Genomic DNA, 23,194 nt, shown 5'->3' with positions numbered 1-23,194 from the left:
ACAAAGCTGAGTGCTGGTCTGTCTGTTTTAATGCAAAGTGAAAGGAGGCTGTTTCCAGTGTGCTTTTGCATCTCTGTCTTGGCAAAAAGACAGATGGGATTGGATGCCTTAGAAACCAGGGATACCATGGCATGCACGAGAAATTTAAAGGTTTGAGTTATTTCTAAACTTAAAATATGTTATCTATGTCTGGCCATTATTTGTTTTCACTTCTTTTTTCAACACAAGTTCATAGAAAAAATATAAATCCCATTAGACAAGACAAAAATCTATATCAATCAATACAAATGGCACCTCCTTTGCATTTTGTGCAAGTTAAATGACAGATCTTGCTACACATTTAATGCTGTTACAAAAGCCTGTGTCTACAGGGTTTTTGAAAACTAACAGGATAATTTACGGAAGGATGACAAGTGGCTTATTAGCAGTTGAGTTGCCTGGTGCATATTCATCCTGCAGACCAAGCAGCAAAAAGGATCACTCTTCAAGCTGGTCTTCAGTCTATGCTCAACTTACATGTGCAGGGGAATAGAGGAATAAATCAGGAACCTTCATGGGAAGGTTTTTGTTTCCAGCCATTGTTTATACCATAATGCAAAACTGGAATTCAACATAATATAAGTGCACATGCCCACATAAAAAATAATACACATATAATTAAATAACGTAACCCCAAATCACATCTGTGGAAGACAGTGGTCACAGAAAGCCAGTAAGGCATTCTTCAAATTATTTTCCTTTCAGAATGCATAGCAAAATTTCCCCCTGTGGTGACTGTCTATAGGTATTCTGGTGATCGATGAATCACACAGCTCATCTTGTGATCTTTCCCAATGTGCAAAGACAATGTAAGTGCCATTAAACATATCAGTCACTGCTGAATTTCTGCTGAAGAGATTATGAACAGATACATTCAGAGCCAGCAACTGCCCTTGCCATGAATCAAAAATGTGTACTGCTAAACTGATTTAGGGCCTCAAACTACATTATCTGTAAAATGAAATTACCATATTCTTTGTTTGGAAAGGGAATTGAAAAGACCAATATAGATCAAGTAAATTTACATGCATAATACATTACATTATCCTGTGTTCTCAACACATCTCACTTTCTCGACATGAGGTGCACTTTTGAGAGCACATGCAAGCTTTTGTAACATAGCTTTTGTTTAAATTAGGCTTTAAGCAAGTTTATGAAGCATTTATAAATGCTGAGAATTCATGAAAGACAACACATCTTCTGCAATTTGAATTAGTATAAAAACTCTTACCAATCCCCTGTGTTCCTTTCAGATTAAAGAGCAATAATATACCATCAAAGGGCACCAAAAAAGAAATTAGTCAAGATGCTGAGCCATATTTTCCCAAGAACATAAATTAAGCAAAGTATATTATCAGGAACAAAAATGTATCTAGATGTTCCTCATCTGTTATATTGTATCTAACTCTCTCTGTAGGAATAATTCAAGGTAACATTTCTTATTAGTAGTGTTCTTCTATTTAAATACACTGAAAAAGCAATTAAAACTGACTGAAAGAAATTAATAACTTTCTGATAAATAACCATTGTAGATAATCACATGTAAAAGGTCTTCTAAAAATTAGAAAACAATTGACAAGCAGAAGAAGCTGCGGACTGAATGTGAAGATCAAAGGAGATGAGAAACAAAATAATCAACATACAGATAAAAGAATGCCAGGTCACTGGTGCCCAGGAGCTGTAATGCAGAACAAGCTCCTAAGACAGCTCAAAGAGTGAAATTCTATTAATGTTGGATTTTAAAATATATCCTGAGCAGGGCTGCTGCAGAAAGAGTAAAGCAAGGCCATGTTAAACAGAGAATTTATCCTCCTCACAGTAATAGAGCCAATGCATTAACAAGTTAATTAGGAAGGGGAAAAAAAAATAAAAGGAAGTAGAAAGAGTAGATGTTCTTCCTAAAACACAGAGGGATTGAAATTAAGTTTTATGCCATTATTATCCAAGAGGCTTTTCTTTGCCCTGATACATGGCAGTGTCTCTGTCTCCACACACTGCACCAGGAGGCTCCACCACCAGCTTTAGAGAAGTTCCTTTATAACTCTGCTACAATTCAATTCTTCAATTCCCACAATCCTGGTCTTTAAAATATATTTTTCCTTCAAAACAATATTCAACAGCATGAAGAAATTGACTTAAGTGATGCAGATTTCTTCCGTTCTCCTCCTAATTCCCTTCTGCTGATCTTCAATACTCAAAAGCAGATTGCAACTTTAAAAATAAAAATGGAAATAAAATTTCAGCTAAGCACAGAGGTTTGTTTTTTTTTTTTTCCCAGAGTGATAACAAACAGCAAGAACATTGCCCAGATTTTAAGACTGTCACTTTTTTAAAGCAGAAGCCAAAAAGTCTATCAGTGGGAAAAAAATCAAAATTGCAAAGTTGAAAACCGACTTTTGTCCAGATTTTTAATGGACTTTTTATCCTTTACCATGATCTGTAACCTTAAAGTATTTTAAGTATAAATTTGTTCATTATTAAACACATATTATTAATCTAAGTTTTATTGAATTTACTTTTACACATAAATTGAAAATTAATTTAATTAAGAGATTCTTGACATCAAAGCAGACAGTAATTCATTAAAACGTTTTCTCTTAGAACAAACATGCACAAACCCATCTCAAGTCCACGGATAATCAGACAGATAACAATAAATAGCTCAGCCAGACCCATTGCAGGATGATGAATAGCAAATAAGAACTGTAGACAAATTCTCAAGTTTTACCACAATCACCAGCAGTATGAAATCACCATAACTAGTGGGAACTGCATCAGTGTCACAATTTTTCCTCTGTCTTCATCAGTCTCAGGACTTTTCCATGCTCCCATCTTCAGATCAGTTTTTCCCCAACTGATTTGATCTGTTTCTAGACAAGGACTACCTGGTAAGAACTGTCATCACTGATTATTAAGTAAATGTAATCACAGCTAGGACTCAGAAGCAGATTTTCCTCTCATTTGAAATGGCATAATTCTAGGAATTTCACTGGAATTAAACCTGTCCATAAGAAAGATGCTGAGTACATTCCAGATACTACCCCCAGACACACCCTGATATACAGAACAACACTACAGTTCTTCTCAAGCAAGTACAAGAAAAAAGACGTAATCTTAGATTTCTAGAAGACACAAAACCAGGGGCATCCCTCAAGGACTATAATATTCTGTATAACATGCTAATCTTTTAAACCAGAAGCAGCAGATCTCATCTGCTTTCCAGAGAAATGCTGAACCTAGTAAGTGAAAAACAGGCTCTCCCTGCCTCTTCTCTGGAGATAAAAGAAATTAAGAACACTATCTTGTGGTTTCTTGAAGTAAGCACTAATTACACTATAATTATGATAATGGAATTCAAAATTTCAACATATCAGTAAGACTTAAAAATATAACTAAAGAATGCTTTTTGAAATACACAATCTAAGACTTGATATTGTTTTTATTTGGGTGTGTCTGCCACTGGTTTTCACTCATCCAGTCCTGCAGCAGCTTTCTCTAAGATTTCTAAGGAGCCTTTACCCTCATGGAGAAGAAAGCTTGTGACATGCTCAAATAGCATGAAAGTTTTCTTCCAAATTTTCTATAATTAAGCAGAGTAAAATCCTTCAATATGTCTCAAAAACATTTTCTCTAACTTTCAGAAAAAAATTGTTGGTTTTTTGGTTTGTTTTTTTTTACGTAGACTTCCACTTCTTCTCCCAATAAGGTTCTAAGCAGTGGGCAAACCATTTGCTCCACTACTCCTATTTACAGAGCTAAGGATCCCTTTTTTCTGTTTTTCCACTGTCAGTACAATGGACCTACAAACTAGGTTAAATTACCAAGCCAGAGTAACTTTTCTCTCTCTAAACTTTCAGAAATTACACAGTGCACTTTTAATGTACAGACAAGGTAAGGTCCAGCTGGTAGAAAGCTAATTGTTTACTAAAGCAATGTGCTGGAGATGTAAAAGCAATGTATGGAGAAGCCTCTTCCATGGGGAGGACAGTGAAGAATTTGTTGCTCATTTGCCCCACCACAGACCTGTCCATGCTTGGAACCACAGCAGGAATTTCCCTGGTGATATCTCATCACAAATTATGTGAGCGTGGAAACCACAGGGTTGCGCCCAAGGCTGGAAGGAAACAGGGAGGCTGTGAGGAGTGCTGGTATTCACAGGATGTAGGAGCCCAGAGTAAAGAGGAGGGTTACACTTAGGCATATCAAAACTTTGATTTTTGTGAGGGCTGAGTGTCCTTGTCTCTGGGAGCTTTTGCTGAGTGATCAGCATCTCTAGAAACAAAACTGGATTTTGTCTCTCTTGTTTTTTCCATTATTGCTCATGCAAGGAAACACAGTAATGAAAAAAACTGGTTTTAAGGGAAAATCTTAGAAAAAAGAAAAAAAAAAATTACTGCATTTTACTTCTCTGTGCAATATAGTTCTGCAACCATGAAATTGTTTTACTATTTAGCTAGTGAGGCTGATGCAGTTTCAAACCTAGTAAGATGACCTCAGTGCTAGAATGAGAGCTAACATGACACAGTTCAGCCAAGAACAAGAATTTAGGATTCAGATATCAATGACTGAAAAAGTAATTTCTATTAAAGATACACTCACTATGGAATAGAAGCTCTAAAACAAGAGCTTTACATTGTTCCTGGTTCAAGCAACATTTACCAAAAGTAACTAATCTGTAAAAGCATCATACCTCCCTGCCCCCCAGTTTTGAACACACTAAGAAGTTTCATGAGGTTATTTAGTAATGGGTCTTGAAAGAAGTAATGTATTCTGACTATTCCTTAGATCATGCTTTGAAGTAAAAAATCAATAGTGTTTAACTGATGAACAACATTTTCTTTGAAAATTTGTAAGAGAGGGAAAGCCAAAATAACATTTTCTCAGCCATTCTAGTATGTGTTTAAGCCTGTTCATCAGTTTGAAAGTGCACATCTGATCTGTGCTCTTTCAACACCTAAAGGCAATGGACATGTGTTCATTTAATTTGTGGACAAAAGTAAAGAGTTTGCTTGTGCTTGCTGATTTTATAGTGTCAATGATGCTTTATGGTTGTTTCAAAATCTGTTCAACATACAAAAAATAATGCAAATAACCAAAGGAGAGGAACGTGTATGCATGGGGGGAAGAAGCGTTATTTAAATATTCCTTCTGGTTTATAACTGTTTGAGCAACATACTTTTTAATATGATAGCAAACATTTCAAGCAATGCTCCAAGCACAGGATGTGGACATAGGAATCAAAGGAAGGTGCCACCTTATTAACTTTTTTTTTTTTTGATAGTCTGGAGCTGCAAGGTGAAGTTATGTGCCAGCTTGAAGTACCCTAAATCGAGCCACAATCACAATCTCTTCGCTTGTGGCCGTAGCCCTCTTCTGTACCAAGCTCCCCTGTAACCTGAGAGTGTGCAAACAAAGAGATCACATCAGCTAAATGAATGCCATCCTCTCTTTTCTGGCCAATTCCTACCTGGATCAGCTCCCTGAGCAGGGGTTCCAGCAGATGTATCCAAGCACTGGCACCAGTAGATGAGGTGGAGGGAGATCCTGCCGACAGGACTCTTGGATGTTGAAGGAGACAGAAACCCTGTCTCAGGCTGACTCCATCTGCCAAAGAATGGCACCCCCTTCTCAATGGTGGCTGGAAACACTCTTCCAGCCTATGTTTCATTCTCTTCTGTTTATTTCTGTGACAGCACTGGTCTGCTCTTAAGTAGATGTTATACTTCCCCCACATTTTCCCCCTTGTGACTGGAAAACCCACATTTTCCCTCCCTTGCAGCTGCGAAGAAAACTCTCACAAGCTTGGTTTTCTATTGCCCCCATCTCCATTGTCTGTGTGTGTATGAGACTGAATACAGGTTGCCAAACTTCTATAAAGTATTTCAAATGTCTTCAAAGGGATGAAAAATAGACAAGCATATATTCCATTTATTCCAACAAAATATGTGCAGGAAGCTTTGTGCATCCCCAGAGCCCTTTTGAATTCAGATTTTACTCTGAAGAAAGTGATGTAAAGGAAGGTGCAAAAATTTGTTAGTTATCATGGGATGGGGGCTAAATCTAGACTTTAAAGAAAATAGATGACTAAATAAAACCCAGTTAATTTCACAGTCACTCTGTAGCCAAATAAATACTCTTTCCCTTTTAAGAATATTCAAAGCAAAACTATTAGAACATCCTTTAGTACATCAAATCACATACTGTGTGTAGTCATATGCTTTATATACTTGCAGTCAAACTAAAACTGCAGATCCACACTTACAGTACTCAGTTTCTAAAATTAGACTTTTAGATCCTTAGCTATGCACAAGCCACCTCCTCAAATATATTGAGCTTCCTCTGAAGTTAAAAAAATTGTGAATTTCTTACTACTCAAAATCAGGTTGGTTCTATGAAACATAGGGAAATACTTTTAGGACCCTGAGTCTGAAACTTTTGGTCAGCCTTTCATAAGCTTTTCCAATGTAAAAGAGCCTGGCAGCATATTTAATCTCGCATTACTTAAGAAATACTGTTAGTCATACAACATGATAACGTATTAAAAAATACTTCATGCAGTTTATCCTTGAAATTACACAAAATAAATTACTTAAATTAGATAAATAGCAAACTATATAAAGTGTTATGCTTAAAATCACATAAAGCAAACAGTGAATCATCCCAGCACAGCTGGCTGTGCTCTACAAGTGCTGCAACTCCACAACCACATCAAAAGCTCCACATCCAATCAGACCCCTCATGCCTCACAATAACTCACACTGAAGCCCAGGCTACCTGGGTCCATGTAAAGGCCTCTACTTTCATTTATTTAACATTTAAACTGGAGTTGGTGTACTACATGCACCCTAAATAATACATGTGCTGATCAATCTACAGGGAGACTGAATCTGAGGCACACAGCTTTGTATCACACTCACCAGTAATACTGTGCCAGAGGTACTTAAGGTTTCTAACACTGGTACCTTTTGCCATAAAAATGATTAAACTGCAATAGATCTGAAATTGGAACTGAAATATAAGACTGGATCACTTGCATAATAAACTTTGATTTAGTCATTAAAGAGATTATTGCTTCACTTCCCTGTAGACAGTAAGGACAGGCAACACCCTCATCTAGCTCTGTGGGGTGATGCCCTGTGGTTGCATTTTATTTTTATTTCTCCAATTTGATCATAAGTAAATCAAATCACTCTAAGTTCTGAAAATGGAAATTCTTTCAGTGAAGTACAAAGGAGATGTGAACAAACTAGGTTTTGGGGAGAAGGCATTCTTTAACCTGAATTTCCCAGCCCTAGGTCTGGTCCTTTCCCTCTGAAGTCTTCTCATCTCCAACTCCTCTCCCCAGTCCTAAAGCACCTAAAACACCTTGAGAGGTGTTGCCAGCACTGCTAACAGATTACTCTTGTGCCAGGGCACCCTAGGGTGTGCACAGAGTCTCTGTGTGCTCCTCCTGAGGCTCAGCTCACCCCAAGGACCATGCCAGAGTAGCTCAGTCTGCCACCCCTCAGCTGGGGTGGGTGCTGACCTGGCAAAAGGAGCAGATCCTGTTACAGAGACCACCATGTAAAGAGTCAGACCTTTCAAAGCTGCCCAGCAGCCTGAGTGGGCACAGTTTCCCCCACAGTGGAATGTGTGAGTTGTTTCCAAGATGAATAAGGGGTTTATGTCCTCCAGGAGTGGTGGCTGTCCTGATGGTCTCACCCTCTCCCTGAACCTTTTAGTCACACAGCCTTCCACACAGTTAAAAACACATGGGCAGCTTAATTCACAGTCTACAAATTCTCCCAGATGCCCCTGGACAGACACAAAGCATATCCACATGCATTTGGCTGGGTACACTCAAACCTTTCCCCCCCTCCTCCATATGTGTGACAAAGATACACAACAAAGTGAAAACACTGTTGAAAGAAATTCAGAAGGGGATAGGCCTTAGCAACACCTAAAATCTACTTTCTGATTTAAGATAATCTCAAAACACTACTTAATCTTCTTTTCCTAGTTTTTTGGTCTCCCTATTATAAATCCTTCTCATAAACTTGAACCATGGTGTGTTTTTTCAGCTTAAAGGGAAAAAGAAATTCCAGTTGATTTGTATTTCCAGGTTCTTCTTTTAGACCCCAGTCTATCTTGATCATTAGTTTATAAATCCCAGTTTAAAGCACATTTAGAGACTGCATTCCAATGAATCATTCTGAAAGGTTTTCTGGCATGCAGACTTAAAAACAGCTAGAAAAGAAAACGGCATCTTTATGTTTCTCTGGACCCACAAACAGGACTCATTTCACTTTCTGTCACCTGACTTTGCACCTAAATCAGGAGCAGTTTTCTACCCGTAAGTCCATTCTTTTCGTTGTATGTGGGTGGCTTTTTTTTTTTTGTGAATTCCAAGGAGAAAAATACAGGTGAACAGAGATGCTTTTGTCATAAATACAGAATTACACAGTAAGACCACAGAAAACATGTTCTCAGAGCTTATAACTCCAGCAATAGAGTTTTTATTAATTGTACCACAAAATGTTCCGGATTCACTAACTTGTACTGATCATGACCAGGGCCCACACTGACACAAAACCTACACAGATACCAACACTTTCCAAAGATGCCTACACTTTGCAGCACCTTGAGACAGGTGGTATGGAAAAGCTAGAGCATGGTCTAGCTCAGCTGTTGCTATCCACCATGCAAATGACTTCAGCATAGGTGATACTGTAAGTCATACAATGCATTTCCAGCTGCCCATATCCAGCTTCACCCTTGCCCTCTGAACAACAGAGCTGGAAGTTGGTATGCAGGTCTCTGGCTGTCTGGAACCTCTTAAAAACAAAAATTTTAAATAAAAACCAAACTCTGTTTCCATTTTGGGATGAGCTTCCCAGTGAGCTGCAGTGGAGAAGTTTGCATGCTGACATCTCACCAAGCGACACCATGAATTCCATGCACACACCAACACAAACAAACAGCACTGAGATATAAGCAAAAGCTGATCCTTAATGGTCAAAGGAAAGGGGAGGTGCACACATTCTGTTTTGGAGGTCAGAAATGCTCAGACTACATGACATTCCAACTGTGTTCTGACAGATCTTGAACTCGGAGCTTTCCCCAGAAAGCAGGCATCCTCTTCAAGTCACACAGCTCTCACAGTAATAGCACGTATGAAACAAACCACTGGACAGCAGGTATGCCGAGTTTTTGCTGAATCAGAGCTCCGAGTAAGCAAGACAAATTGCTTGTTAGCCTCCTTGAAACAGGTATCTTCCTTATGTTCTGTTTCAGCTGCAAAAAAACACTTCTAAGAAAAGCAAAAGCCCGTATTAAGATATTTTCTGCAGTCAGGTTCATAGGTTATTTTCTACCCATGATAAAAATTCAGCTCTTTGCCTCTGTCTGAGAGCAGGTAAGAGACCAAAACAATGCAGCCCTCATTTACCAGGTTTAATTGAAAATGGGAGAAAGGGAAAAAAAGTTAACAGCATTTTTTAAATCCCAGGAACTTGACAGTGACATATATTCCTAAGTCACATACCTCTGAGAAGAGGTCATGCTGCCCAGAGTAAATAACAGCTTGTAATTTGCAACGAGGACACCCAGCAGCAGCACTGTGAGATACATGTGATAATGTGATTTACAGGACCAGGAAATAATTTTCAGATACATGTGCTGCATTAACAATCCAGGTTAAGCGTCAGCTGCAACTTTTCCCTTGAAGGTACAGTAGGTGGAAGATTAAACGCAACAAAAGGAAATGTTGAGGGGGGAGGGAGGAGTCTCCTGCTGAGATGTTGTGATAAATTATTAAAACTTCTTTTTAATGTTGATGCTACTCTTTAACCTCAGATCACAATACTGACAGCAGAGAAAAACTGGAAGTGCTATTAAAGCTGTGATAAACACACCATGCTGTGGCAACACTTGTAAAGGGGGAAAAAAAAGTAAAAAAAAAAAATCCTGGGGGTGCCTCCAATCAGCAACATCAAGAAGCAATCAGGGAGAAAATACCAAGCTATCTACAATCCACAGTCCCTCAGTCCAAATATTTATGAGATACCATTTATGCTCACTGAGCTATATTAGATTATGAGACCTCAATAACCCATGTTTTCCATAAACAAATGTCATGCAAGGAAGCAAAACAAAGTGAACTTTATGAAAAGGCACATTTAGTGAACTGCTCACAGCACACACAGGGTAAATCTTCTCAGCAGTTTCTAACAGAAGAGGAAAATGGATTGCTGCCTTCAAAAATCATAAGTGTTTTCTCAACACAGCATTTTTTTTTGATAAAGTTAATGCAATTTATCTTTATTAACACATCAACACTGACATAGCCAGTCAGCCAATTAGTGCTGCTGGCAGTGCATTTCACAACAACCATGTACTCTAAAAAAATGTCTGTCTAGTCATTTTTACCCCATATACTAACAATTCTGCCCTCAAAATAGGCTTCTTGCTTTCTTTCTCTCTTCTTCTCCAATACTGTAGCCCCCTATGACAGGGGTAACATCACTTCCAATAAAGCCAGAAGAGTCCCAGAGGCTCCATAACGAAAAGAACAATCTGAATTCTCACAATCCAAAAAACCCACTAAATTTCTAAATGGCATACATTTATCTGCATCAAGGCCTTAAACATTATTCTGCTAATGGTACAATGTAAAGCAAAATTCCTGCAAGGAATGCATACCTTACACAGAGTCAGCCAAGCAAACTAGCAAGAAAACAAATTAAACTCCATGCTCTCTTTTTAGCATCCCACTGCAAGCCCACACAGCAACCTGAAATCTGAGTCACTCAAAATAGCACAGGTATTCTCCTTAGATTACTTTTAATACAGCTTCTTAGAATCTTACCCAAACATCCATTACAAAACTTTTCCTTTCCACTTACCCCCCTTCCAGTGTTTGCCTTTGGTCCTGCTAAGCTTGCTCAGGGTTGGTCCAGAGAAGAGCAACATCAAAATGAAAAGAAGTTCAAGCATAGTGATTTTCCCCCGTTTCAATGATAACAACATTTCCACAAGTTACTTAAAAAAAAAAAAAATATATATATATTAAAAAAAAAAAAAATTAAAAATCTCACATCTTCTCCTCCACTTTGTGTTTACTTAGGGAAGAGTGATTAATCATTGAAAAATTAGAGCAAGGAGTAGCTTTGCTCTTCTCAGACGGTGAAGTAATATTTCAATGATGTAGCCCTGAGGAAAGCCACATTTCTCACTGATCCGATTTCTCCCACACAACATGCAGCCAGCACCGCTGCTACTACAGCAGCTATAAAATAATTTCTGCTCCTCACTTTGGTTTCTGTGGGAATATATTCCTCAGCTTGCAGCGTGAGCTTGATTGAAAATGATAAATACAGTACTGCTTGTGTCCAGCAGAAAAGAGAAAAGATGTCAGGATTGTGAAAAAAGATGAGAAGCAGTTGTACTGACAGCTTTAAGCCTGACTGTCTGATCCTAATAGCTGTGCAACCAACCAAATTGCTCTTTTAAGAGTAATAAGGCTTCAGTGAAAGCTGGTGTCACTGCCACTTGGGTAGGTAGTGCAGGGCTTGAAAATCACCAAGGAACCTGCTGCAGATAACGACTGCCACGGTCCCAGCTCCGAACGCAGAGGGCTGAGCAGAATACAGTATGCACAGGGAGCATTTAATCTCTATTGTGTGGAGGAGATTTCCTGCTTTGCACTGTGCCACTGCTCAGGACTTCTCACTGCATTTTCTTAAGGCTTTACTTCATATTTTAAACTAAAATGCAAGCTTCAACACACTAATTACTTGCAGCATTTCTGAATTACTGCGTGGGAAGAACCCTGCATGCCTTTTTTTTTTTTTTAAAGTAGCAAACAGGAAGAACAAATCTTTAGCAGTAGCAGCAATCTTTTTGCTGCACAGAGCAGCTATGCATTTTATATTTTCACACTGCCTATCCTCAGGATCTCCAAAATCCAGGGGGCAGGAGTACTGGGTGGAGAAGGAAGGAAAGAGAAAAGGGACATTCAGAAGTGTACATATTTTCAAAATAATAGACTGCAGTCAATTTTTCCTTTAATAGGTGTTACTGCTGCAGAAATAATAGAGCTACTACCTGTATCTCCAAATGTTTGCATTTAAGAATGCTGAAGCTGGATCAGCAAACATAAGACTTTCTATGCAAAATTTTGGATTTTCATGGAGGGTACTCCAAGAAAGATTCCTGACATTCAGACTGCTGAAACAGTCTTGAGATGCCTGGTGCTTGCTTAAGTGTGCCCAAAAGATTGAATTCATCTATAGTCTGGCACTTTGTTGTTTCCATATAAGCATGCAGTACTCAAATCAATGAGTCACAAACCTTGTGCTGTAGATGTATATAAATAAAAAAAAAAATCAATGTCTTTAGAATGACAAAGCAACCATGGTCACAAATTCCCTGAAGTTATCACATTTTCAACCACAGACATGATGCCCTTTCCAGTGCAACATTAAAAAGATGGTATTAATAAATCTGAAGCCTTGCTTATTCATCTGAATAAAGAATGATATTTTGACTGGTGAAGACAATCATGAACATCTGATATATGCTCAGAGATTTTTTTTTTTTAAACAAACAGCATGTAATATCACAAACAAGAAAATATTAGGATTCCACCACCACCACATCAATGAAAGATCTTTTATTTTTAAGTTCTACAATATAATTATGGGCTTGTTAGAGGATGTAACATTTGCATGTAGACAGAAAACAAACACATGCTGATGTACAGTTTTTCATCCCTCTGTGCATTAATTTTTAAAAGTTGTAAGACAGCTTACCAGATGCTGAGTCTGATACATCAAGGATGATGTTTATGGCTCTTAGTTGCCAAAAATTAGGTCAGTATCTATCACGTAGAGTCACTAAGCTGTGGCTTCTGTTAAATTTCTCCATCCAGCCATTCTTAATCACCAGTCTCTTTGCTAATAATTAAAACACCATTTCTCCTATTTCTCTCCCAACTGTTACTGAAATGAAGCAGGCAGACACTTGTGTTTGTTTTGATTGCAAGCACCATGTGACATGTTGAAGAACTAAAAAAAAAACTTGGGAGTTCACAGAGGTTTCACGATTTTTACATCTGGATAATAAGATAACCTTAAACTAAAAAACCACCAGCCCCACCCTCCTCAGGTACCACTAAGTAAATTCACTTTTGTCATCAGAAAGTAAACACCTTCAATACCCAAAACATGTGACAATATCAGCCACACTTCAGAACTTTTGACAGATCATTGTCTTGGCACTCGCTGCAGCCTTATGTCACTTTTACCTTCCACATCCTTTCTTCAGTCTCTGTCTTGCCTTCAAATCTTATAACCCCCTGAAAGTTTATCACACTATGCTGTTTCTACCCCTACCCATGAGTAAGTCAACTGCAATGGGGAAAACTGTTTCCAATGGTGGTAGGCATCCTTAAAAATACCTCCTTCATCCCTATACTGCAGAAGAATTCAATCCAGCCTGGATACCTTGTATTCTCAGCATTAATGAAAGTGGTGGCTTTTACAAGGTATGATGAGTTTCTGTCAGCTTTCTGCCAGCTCTCACATGAGCCTCCAGTAGCTCAGCAGGATCAAGTACTGCCTGAGTAGCAGCTCAGGTGATATGGCAGGAGAAGGGAAGAACCACCAAGGAGGATAAGGAAAACCACCAAGGTTGCTGGTCATGGGCATGCTTGGTTCAGTCTAATGCCTGAAGCACCCAGATTTTCACTCTGGTGATGGTTTTCTGGGTTATTTTACAAAAGATAAGTTATTGAATCCACTTAGGATTATATTAGGAGTGAGCAGGCAGACCTTCAAGGAAGCATAGAAGAAGTGTTGTCCCTTCCTATGAAATTTTCTGGGTTTTTTAATGTCCTCATTTCTAGGTTCATAAGAATTTCATTTTTTCCAGAGTTGAAATGCCCCCAGAGGAAAGATAGTTTTAAGAAAGATTATACAAACGTCATCAGATGAAACATCAGAAAGACAAATAAAAGAAACCCAACATTTATTTTTCTTTCAAGTATTATTTTTAAGTCAATATCATGTTTTAGAGATGTAAAAGGAATGTTTTGTAATTCCATTTCATGCTTTGAATGTGCAGTAGTGGAAACAGAAAGAAAAGTAACCAGTCTAAAGTCCACCTTTATGTCTGTTACTGTTTAAACTCCTCCGAGAGCTACAAGAAACAAAACAATCCCATGTCAGCTAAATGTCCTTGTTGACTGTCTAGTTCCTTTTTTGAATCATTTATGCTTTGCTCTACACCCATAGGTCCTAGCGATGAGTTCCACATATTTAATTACTTCCTCTTGTTTCTTTGTAAAGTATATTTGATCATTTTATTGAGATAATTTAGGGGTTTCCTCACTAAAAAAAGAAAATCCTCTTCACCTTTCCTCATATTACGGTTTTCCAACACACCCTTCAAACAACTTACTCCAGCAAAAAAAGTAATTTCTCAGACCAAAGATTCCCATACTCACAGTTGTCCTTGCTGCCTTCACCTTAAGTATATCCAGTTCTAATTTAGTGTTTATGAGATGAAGTCAAGAGAAAAGCCTTCAGCATTCAAAATGAATTACCAGTTGTATATTCTCTTCCTCATTCTGCTCATGAAGCCAAAGGGCAGCAGCTACGACTAAGCTGAAGCTAGGTTTATAAATGCCTATGACATTAATAAATACAGAGATTCTTTTTAATTAACAGAATTGTGGGATGTTTACTCAGAGTCAGTATACACCAGCAACCTAAATAACAAACCCCCAGTGAGGCACTCAGGAAAAAAATACATCAAAGTTGGTTTAAACTGTAGTAGTTGGTATAACAACCAGCTACCTGGTCACCCTTCCTTTCTGTATTTTCCTTCTTTTTTCTAATCCCTGTCTGGCACAAAAGGCTACTGGTGTAAGCACTTGGTTAAAACCCCCATGCTTGAATAAATAGCAACAATAATTTCACAGAAGCTTGAATATCAGAGCCCTGAGCAACATGGTCTTGTAAGCGTTATATTTTGGAGAGCTGTGCTGCTTTCAGACTGTAGGAGGCAAAGGCAGAAGCCTCGACTGCTTGCTTGCTGACATGTTCTTGGCCCCTTTTATTTGCCATCCAGACTCCATTTCACTACAGGGAGATTATGGACTTCCTCAAGATCCTTCAGTAACTGCAATGAAATAACACCTCGATCAAACCCAGCATTCAGGCATTTTTCATTGTATATCCTGGCACTTATAATTATAGAATTGTCTTAACACTTGGAGAAACTCGGAAAGATTTGCAGCCTTCATTCTTCCAATTTCAGAACACTGGACTATCAAAATTAAAAATTTAAGAGCTTTCAGAAATAGATAGAAATGACTGTTTAGACAGTCACGACTAAGATGAAGAATGGAGATAGAAGCTGAAATGTCCATTCCCTCCGCTCTAAGAAATTTTATTTTATTTTTATTTTATTTTTCCCTACCTCTCTCCTTCTCCATCATCCCAAAGATCCCAAACAGCCAGCATCGGGCAGCATGAAAATGCCCATGACTGAATAAACTTTGCAAAAGGAATATAATCAACACCAAACACTACAAGATGGAAATATCACATCCTGCACTGAAGGCATGAAGAATATTTTTCTGCTGTCTCCCTCACCATTTACAGAGGCCCAAGTTGCTATGAGCCATAATTAATTCAGTTCTTTGTAGGCATGAAAATTGTTTTGATTTTAAATACTTTCAGCTTAGGGCATTCTAAATATCTGTGGAAACCTCCTGGGGATTTCTGTTAGCCATGGACACCAATGGAAGCAACATTTTAGGATATCTGTAACATAATAAAATGCCAAATAAATACAGAGCCTTCTTAAATCAAAAACGTATTTGAAATTCCTTCCAATTCATGTGATTTCCAGCGGTTAAGAAACCAGTGCTTGCCCAGAGCAGAGTCTGCACTTTCATTGCAGGTATTGTGAAAAACCATTTCTATTCCCCCTTCACAAATATAACCAAGGGAGATGAAGTTCTCACAGTCACTGCATGCCAGTCCCCAGATACTATGTTCATTTTGTTTTTTGCTGGTAATAAAGACCCAAAAAAGAGTGTCTCTCTTCATAACTAAGCAGTAGCTTTGTCTCTTGCACGAGACAACATGAAAGCTTGATGTACAGCAATACACTATAATAACAGCTTTAGTGCAGTAAAAGAAAGGCATCAATAAAACAAGGACAATAAGTCCAAGATTCACATTTCTATACTGAGGGTTATTTCTTGTTTATGTGTAGAGGTCCAAGGCCTTTCTGATACTCTGCAAATTATATTATGTAGAACAAAGAAGTACATGAAATGTATTTCATAATATTCTGCACTCATCAATCCGTATTTATAGGAAGTTTACATTTAAGTATAATAGGAATCATAATAATTCACTTTGAATTTACCACTTATTTCAGTCTTAATCATGCAGAGTTTCACTTCAAAGAGTATACATTTCCTTAATGGAGCTTGTAGGCAACCAAAAACTGCTTATAAATTTGGTAAACAATGGGAAAAAAGTCAACTTTTAGCTTTATCAATATTTTTAATAAAATTATTAACTTGGAACATCTTATCCACTATATTAAACACAAAGATTCTAAGATCTTTCAGCACTGACAAGATGCTATACTGTTACTTTGAAATGTAATTGCTAAACATGATCTATCAAAAAATGCTATGTTTAACGAATTTTACATACAATTAAACTTCAATACACTAAAATATATATAGAATTATATGTAACAATTCGCAATAAATATTTATTGAAAAATAACACAAATTGTTAAACAACATACATGTGCTGTTACCCAAGGAGCTGCTCTGGTAAGAAAAATACTATATGAAGTCATAAATCACAACAGGGAGTAAAACCACTAATGAGACTGTTTACTGTGTTTTGTGCTACAGACTGAAAATATATTTCTGGTTTTGACAAAGGGGAAATGGAAAAACCAAGAAGTTCTGGTCTTACTAAAAAACCCTTATACATGTTATCTTTTCATATTCTATTTTGCTCTATTTCCTGCCATGAAATAGAGCATTTATCCAAAACACAACTATGAAATTATCTGGAACAAAAAATTGACACATGACACCTGCCCAACAGGAGCGGGGGGAAAGAGATTAATTGAAAGCAAAGCAACTTGAAGCTAGAAAAGATGCCAGGATTTATTTTCACAAACTGTATGTAGAGCAATAGGTATACCTTCAAAATACTTAATAAAATACTTCCAACTATCATACCAATTCTTTAAAAAAAATTTTGGCAGGGCTATTTCTAATGGCCATGATGAAGAAAGAGCAAAGCTTAAAAGCTGAAAGTACCAGTTCACACATATGGGAATCATAACCCACATTCCATGACACTTAAAGGCTCTGATTTGTCAATAAACAAATTAAGGCTCTCATTCACTGTAAAATACATGTCCAGCTCACATTTCACTCATAAAATAGATTTTTAAATCTGAGAGCTTCAAATATTTTGTGTTTTCCAGTTTATTGACTTCTTTAGGAGTATTTTAGACGTATTCACTTTAAATTTCATTATGCACAGCTTTGAAGCCACAAAGTACTGATCTGGTCCCCTCCTCCAGCTTCCAATGAATTTTTGAAGCACTTTGGCACTGCAATACCCAGTAGCCCCATCAGGAAGAATTGACTAACACCAGTCAATCAAATGTCTCCCAATGTAATTGACAGAAATTAAACATGGAAAAGACAAGCTGAGTCATGGAATATTTGGTATCTCCACATAATAAAGATACAGAAAGGAGACAAGTTCTGTTGGAAAATGGTATTACATGGGATCTGAAATTTCAGATCAGAAAGAAAGGAGGACCAAGATATAACACAGATCATTCAGGAGATACTGCCAGTAACAAGAGATACATCTGCATTCTCTGAACATATATTGATCCAGTTGGTTTTACACTCAGGATGCCTCCAGTGCTGCTGAAGGTGTCACATTTCAGGTGACTCAAAACAATGAAACTCTGACTAATTGCAGTTATTAAAGATATTAGCTTGCTTTTCCTTTTTGGGGTATTGAATTTTCCCTGAGGACACATTCAAGACAAAAGGTGTAGCAGGGACTCCACAGCTCTACCTACAACTTCTGCAGTGCTCAAGTGAAGAAGCTCTTTAGTCAGCTGGGATTCCATGTAAAAAATCAAAACCACCAAGCATTACTAGACAAAAGTGTAGTGTATCAGTGTGAAAGCCATGCCAAAATGCCACACTGCTCATAAACCTGCAGCTTTCAATACCAGAATTATTTTTCTGTGGAGCCCCAGACTTGCAATCTGTTTGCAAAAGAAGGAAAAAGGTTTGGAAGCGTTGGTTGGGTTATTTGCTCACCACATTCAAGTCAAGAATTAATGTCTACAATGCAAAAAACAGCAACTGTGACACACCTGCTTCCATAGTAGAATCCTAGAATATCCTGATTTGGAAGGGACCCGCAAGGATCATCCCAGTCTGACTCCTGGTCCTGCATAGGACAATCCCAAGAATCACAGTGCAAATGTCTGGCACTTTTAAGAAGTTTAAAAAAAAAAGAGTATTTTTTCTAGTGGTTATTAAAACATAGCTAATACTTGCTAAATTTTCTGGATATAAAGGAAAACTCAAGAGTTTCTCTAGCTCTAAGGATCTGTGTTTTTGAGAGACAGCAAGTATTGTATAATCAGCATTTGTCTGAAATACTGAGATAAGCACTAAACAGACTCCTGCTAAGCAGGTATCTACTGTTGCATTTGAAATAATTGCACAATTGCAATTTATGTATTCAAACTATTTTTGTTTACAACAGAGCAAAATCAATTGCTGATTAAGACTGTGTTCAAGTTCTACATTAATTCTTTCTTTTTCCATTTTTATTGCAGGTACAGATATTGAGAAATATATATGTATCTATTCTGTAAAATAAGACCAAATCCCCTATTTTACAGTGTTCTGGTGCTATAAAATATTTGCACTTCAGTAATCATAGGCTGTATCTGCCCAGCTGTGTTACAGTAGGAGCCAAACCCAAACTGCCTGACAATCCAGGTTACCTGCTTATGTTGGGTCCAGTCTTGGTTTTTTTGGGAGACAGCCTGTCAGAGAGGGAGATCATGCACCAGGCAGCAGGACAGGGTCAAGTGCTTGCAGATGAAACGTAAGACATAGCTACTGCAAGACACCTCACCTGCCCCAACCACCACTGACAATCCTGAATTCAGTCATTCATATAATGATCTTATATTTTTTTACTTCTATTAGCACCGTAGAGCCCACACCAGAGAAACAAACTGGACTGCTTTGGAATGTAGCTTAGGCACTGCTTGATAATTACATTCCAATGCCAGGGCCGACCCTGCTGGCCTGTAACCAAGGCCAGAGGGTGCACACAGTGGCATTGGGTATAAATGAGGGCATCATCTGGCCTACAGAAATCTTTATTAGCAGTGCTGATTCACAAGGCAAAAAAACTTAGCAAGGCTGTAATCCTAGCCTCAGTCTGTTCAGTCTGATGTTAGCAAATACAACTTATTATTCATTAATAGAGAAAACCTTATATGTAAGTCCTTCTGAGATAAGCTTATCCCCAACCCCACCCTGCCACACCATTGTCAGAGTATTCCATGTTAGTCTGAGGCCACACTCCAAGCATGGTTTTGTAATAAAAGCATAATCTCTTCCTATGATGGCTTTTGTCATTACAATTAACTGCCTTCCACTCTCATTCAGCACATAAGAATGAATTTCCCTTCAAACAATTAGCATTACTAAACAACTACATAAACCTTTGACTGAAAGTGGCTTTCAGACAAGTTGTACAAAACCAGTGCCTGGTTAAACAAAAAAAACAATAAATCAAACAAAGAGGCAAAAAACTTTTGTTGCTATTAGAGGGTTGAATATGTGGAGCAAAATTAGAGTCGAGTTATTCCTCTCTACCTGGATGTCCTCTGCTGCAGGCTCAGTAGAGGTGGCATTATAAGCCTGACTGAATAAAACAATTTATAATAAGATTTTTGCCTACAGCATCGTAGGGATGTGTTATAGCAGCACAGTAGGAAGAAATGTGATCTTTCATTGGTTTCACTTCGGTGACCAGGGGCCAGATGACAGCAGATAATCAGCAAGGGCTGTAATTTATCATGGCACTGTAAGCCAGAGCAGCTTCCAAAGACAAGCCAGCACAGCAGCAGACCACCACCCAAGGAGGCAGAACAAGTTCTCCTCCAAGGCCCAGGTGTTCAAACAAGTGTGCTTGCATTTGCACACACAGACAACAGTGTGTGTCAAATCTCTGCTCTCCACACCTTGCTCAGGGTCGAGTGAAGCAACTGGGAATTTGCATACATATGCATATTTCATTAAGGCACCTAAATTGTATAAATAAGGCAGCGCACTTCAGCAGCTTTTCCTGGTACACCGATTTTAATAAGGTCATTGCCTGTATGTTTAACAGCTAATAATTCTGCTCTTTCCCTCAGCATGGAAAATTCTGCCCAATGCAGAGCCAGTTCCTCTGGCTTCAAACAGCTCACTACAGATACACCTAACAGGAAAAAAACTGCCTCCAGGTGAGGGAAGCAGGGTCTTAACAGGAACAGCACAAATGGCTAAAAGCAGAATTCCTGCACCTGAGAAATACATTTTTGCTACAAGCCTACTGCTGAGTACCAGAGGCCTCGCCAAGGCCACACCCAAAGGCTGTGCATGCCAGCCCTGCCAGCCACCAGCCAAAGCCCAGGCAAGCACAGGGCACTGACAGGAGCAGACCTTTCACCACACGTGCATCGAGGGGAAGGGGAGCAATTTTATGCTGCGAGCTGAATCCTGACATCTGTATGAGCTCTCCTTTGTGCAGTGGGATGCAAAGGATTCTGTAACTCAGCACTGGACACTGCAATACCATGCCAACACACTTCTCCTGTTTAAACTGTATTGTGAATAGTGGTAAAAAGTCACAGATGCTGAGCTGTGATTCTTCCAGAGTTTCTGGTCAGTCAAAATCATCAGGTACTACCTGCACGAGCATTTAATGGGAACAGTCATACAGGCAATTGGTCTGATCTCAGATTTAGGCAGAGGCAAGCCCTGCTCTTCCTCTGAGAGGCTGGACAATTTTCACCTATTTATTCTGTTTTGTCACACTCTCCTTCACCCTTTTAGCAAGAGCCCCAAATCATTGTCCTGGCTGACCACCTTGAAAACCACATGAAATCTGTGAAAACAAGTGGCATACACTCACTAACTTCCACAGAATTTAGATCAATCTCGCAACCTTCAGCTTAAAACTCACAATGTCATTTTCACTGCTAATTGTACAATTCAAAGCCCATCCTTCTGAGCTCATATTGAAAAGAAAAGGTTTTTTTCTTGTCCAAGTAGAGTTAGCTTTATCAGATTCAGCCCCCATAAAACTTCCCTTTATCCCTGAAATCAATCGTCACATGTTTACTCCCAGCTTTGCCCACATCTGCCTTTAGCAATTTAAGTCTCATTCCCTCTGTGAAACAGGCAATAAATCACATCCACTGTATTGAGTGAAAAATAAATCATAAACTTTGAAGAAACAAACAGAAGTTTGTAGAAGACTTTGAAGACATATTGCCTGTGATTTGTAAATCAAGGGGAAATCAAGTGTTTGGAAGGAGCTGGGGTCTTTGGATGCCATCAAAGGGCTCCTTAAATAGGTTTTTCTAAGGTTCTTGTTCTTAAATGCATGTACAGATGTGTCCTGAGGAAGCAAAGTCTGTCCTTACCTATCTTCAGCTTTTAAACACAACCTCAACTTTTATTTTTTCTGACTTTACTGCTTCTCCTCTACAAATGAAAATTAAAGTGATTTCTGACTACACACACCATGCAAATAGTTTTCAAGTGATTTTAGCTGTCTGGGAGTTCTTTGACTTTTAAAGCTCTAAGGAAACTCCAATATGTGTAATTAATCCCCAAATGGAATATATCTGTAAAGCAGTAATTTCTTTTAAACTTAAACTGGGCTATGCACCCCATCCCTGCATCAAAAGCCTGAAGCTGAGACTCCATTTTCTTGCTCCTTTGGAACACTAGACCATCAGAAACCCATATCTAAATATGCACAGAAGAATTATTTTTCCATTGTTCTGACATTTTTTTTAAAGAACATTCATAAATAAAAAAGGTAGTCAGACTATTAGCTTTTCATACCATTGCTGTGTTTCTACAGTACATTTTTAAAGTTTGAGAAGGGACATCATATCCTTAAAGCTTCATGAAGTGCACAGACTGTTGCCATAGATTTCTTCTAATTATGTTATCTTCTCGTCTATCCCTCCTACAGCTTAAGATAGTTCAACATAAAAATAAATAATTCTGAAATTAATCTGTTTCTACAAAATATAAAAAGACATATTTCAAAGGAGTACATATTTTACCAAAATTGGTAATTCAATAAGATAGTTTGAAGTTGGGAATTAAACAGCAGAACATTCTCCAAAGAACAGCTTCTTTCTAATCCTCACCTCCGTATTTCACAAAGAAATATAAACATTAGAAGAAAACACATTGTCTGTGTCTAAAAACTAGTTTTACAGTAAGTAGTTTTGAGTTTAAGCATAGTCTTCCAAAATAAATTTGAAATTGTTATTCTGATTTAGCCACCTTCTTAGATTGCATCTGTAAGGCTAAAGATAGAAGTGACAATTATTCTAAGATTATTAAAAAATTAAAAATCCAGTGGAGTACTAGGTTTAAAAATTCTATTTGCATTTTATCTGTCACTGAATTTGCCCTAATTGTCCACTATTGTGATAATGTCTGAGTTGAATACTGTATGTCTATATGTATGCTAGCACCCAGCAATTAGCTCAGCAATAATTATATACTATTTCTGACCTCTTTGTGCAGCTGGCAGAGGGTGGGGTTTTTTAAATACATCTTCTGCAACTTTAAGTAATTTTAAAAAGCACAAAAATAGAGTTTAAGAATGATAGGAAACAATTACTAGATTTGCCATAATTCCTTATGTACTTGGAGAATTTGCATATACATTGTGATTGCATGCAGTAAGTCTGAATTCTAACAGATACTCCTCAATAGTCTCTGTTCCTTTTATAGCTCATTGACTAATTCTTTGATTTCATAATTGATCCTGTGCAA

The 23,194-nt window shown here is 38.0% G+C and overlaps 1 long non-coding RNA gene across 6 annotated transcripts in view; it reads right to left on the bottom strand.

Annotated features, from left to right (window-relative positions):
- LOC138114683 (uncharacterized) overlaps positions 1–23,194 on the bottom strand; it is a 177,425-nt gene that overhangs the window by 8,127 nt on the left and 146,104 nt on the right. For 3 of the 6 annotated variants that reach the window (XR_011152717.1, XR_011152727.1, XR_011152729.1), the window contains one exon: positions 12,724–15,201. The exons of the other annotated variants lie outside the window; for them this stretch is intronic. This is a non-coding gene — a long non-coding RNA (uncharacterized lncRNA). Of the gene's footprint in view, positions 1–12,723; positions 15,202–23,194 lie in introns of those variants that run through there. 6 annotated transcript variants of the gene reach the window in all.

The sequence above is a fragment of the Aphelocoma coerulescens genome, chromosome 1, assembly GCF_041296385.1.
Source record: "Aphelocoma coerulescens isolate FSJ_1873_10779 chromosome 1, UR_Acoe_1.0, whole genome shotgun sequence".
NCBI classification, from domain to species: domain Eukaryota; kingdom Metazoa; phylum Chordata; class Aves; order Passeriformes; family Corvidae; genus Aphelocoma; species Aphelocoma coerulescens.
Note: the sequence above shows the minus strand (reverse complement) of the source record. Positions and strands in the feature narration are given on the sequence as shown.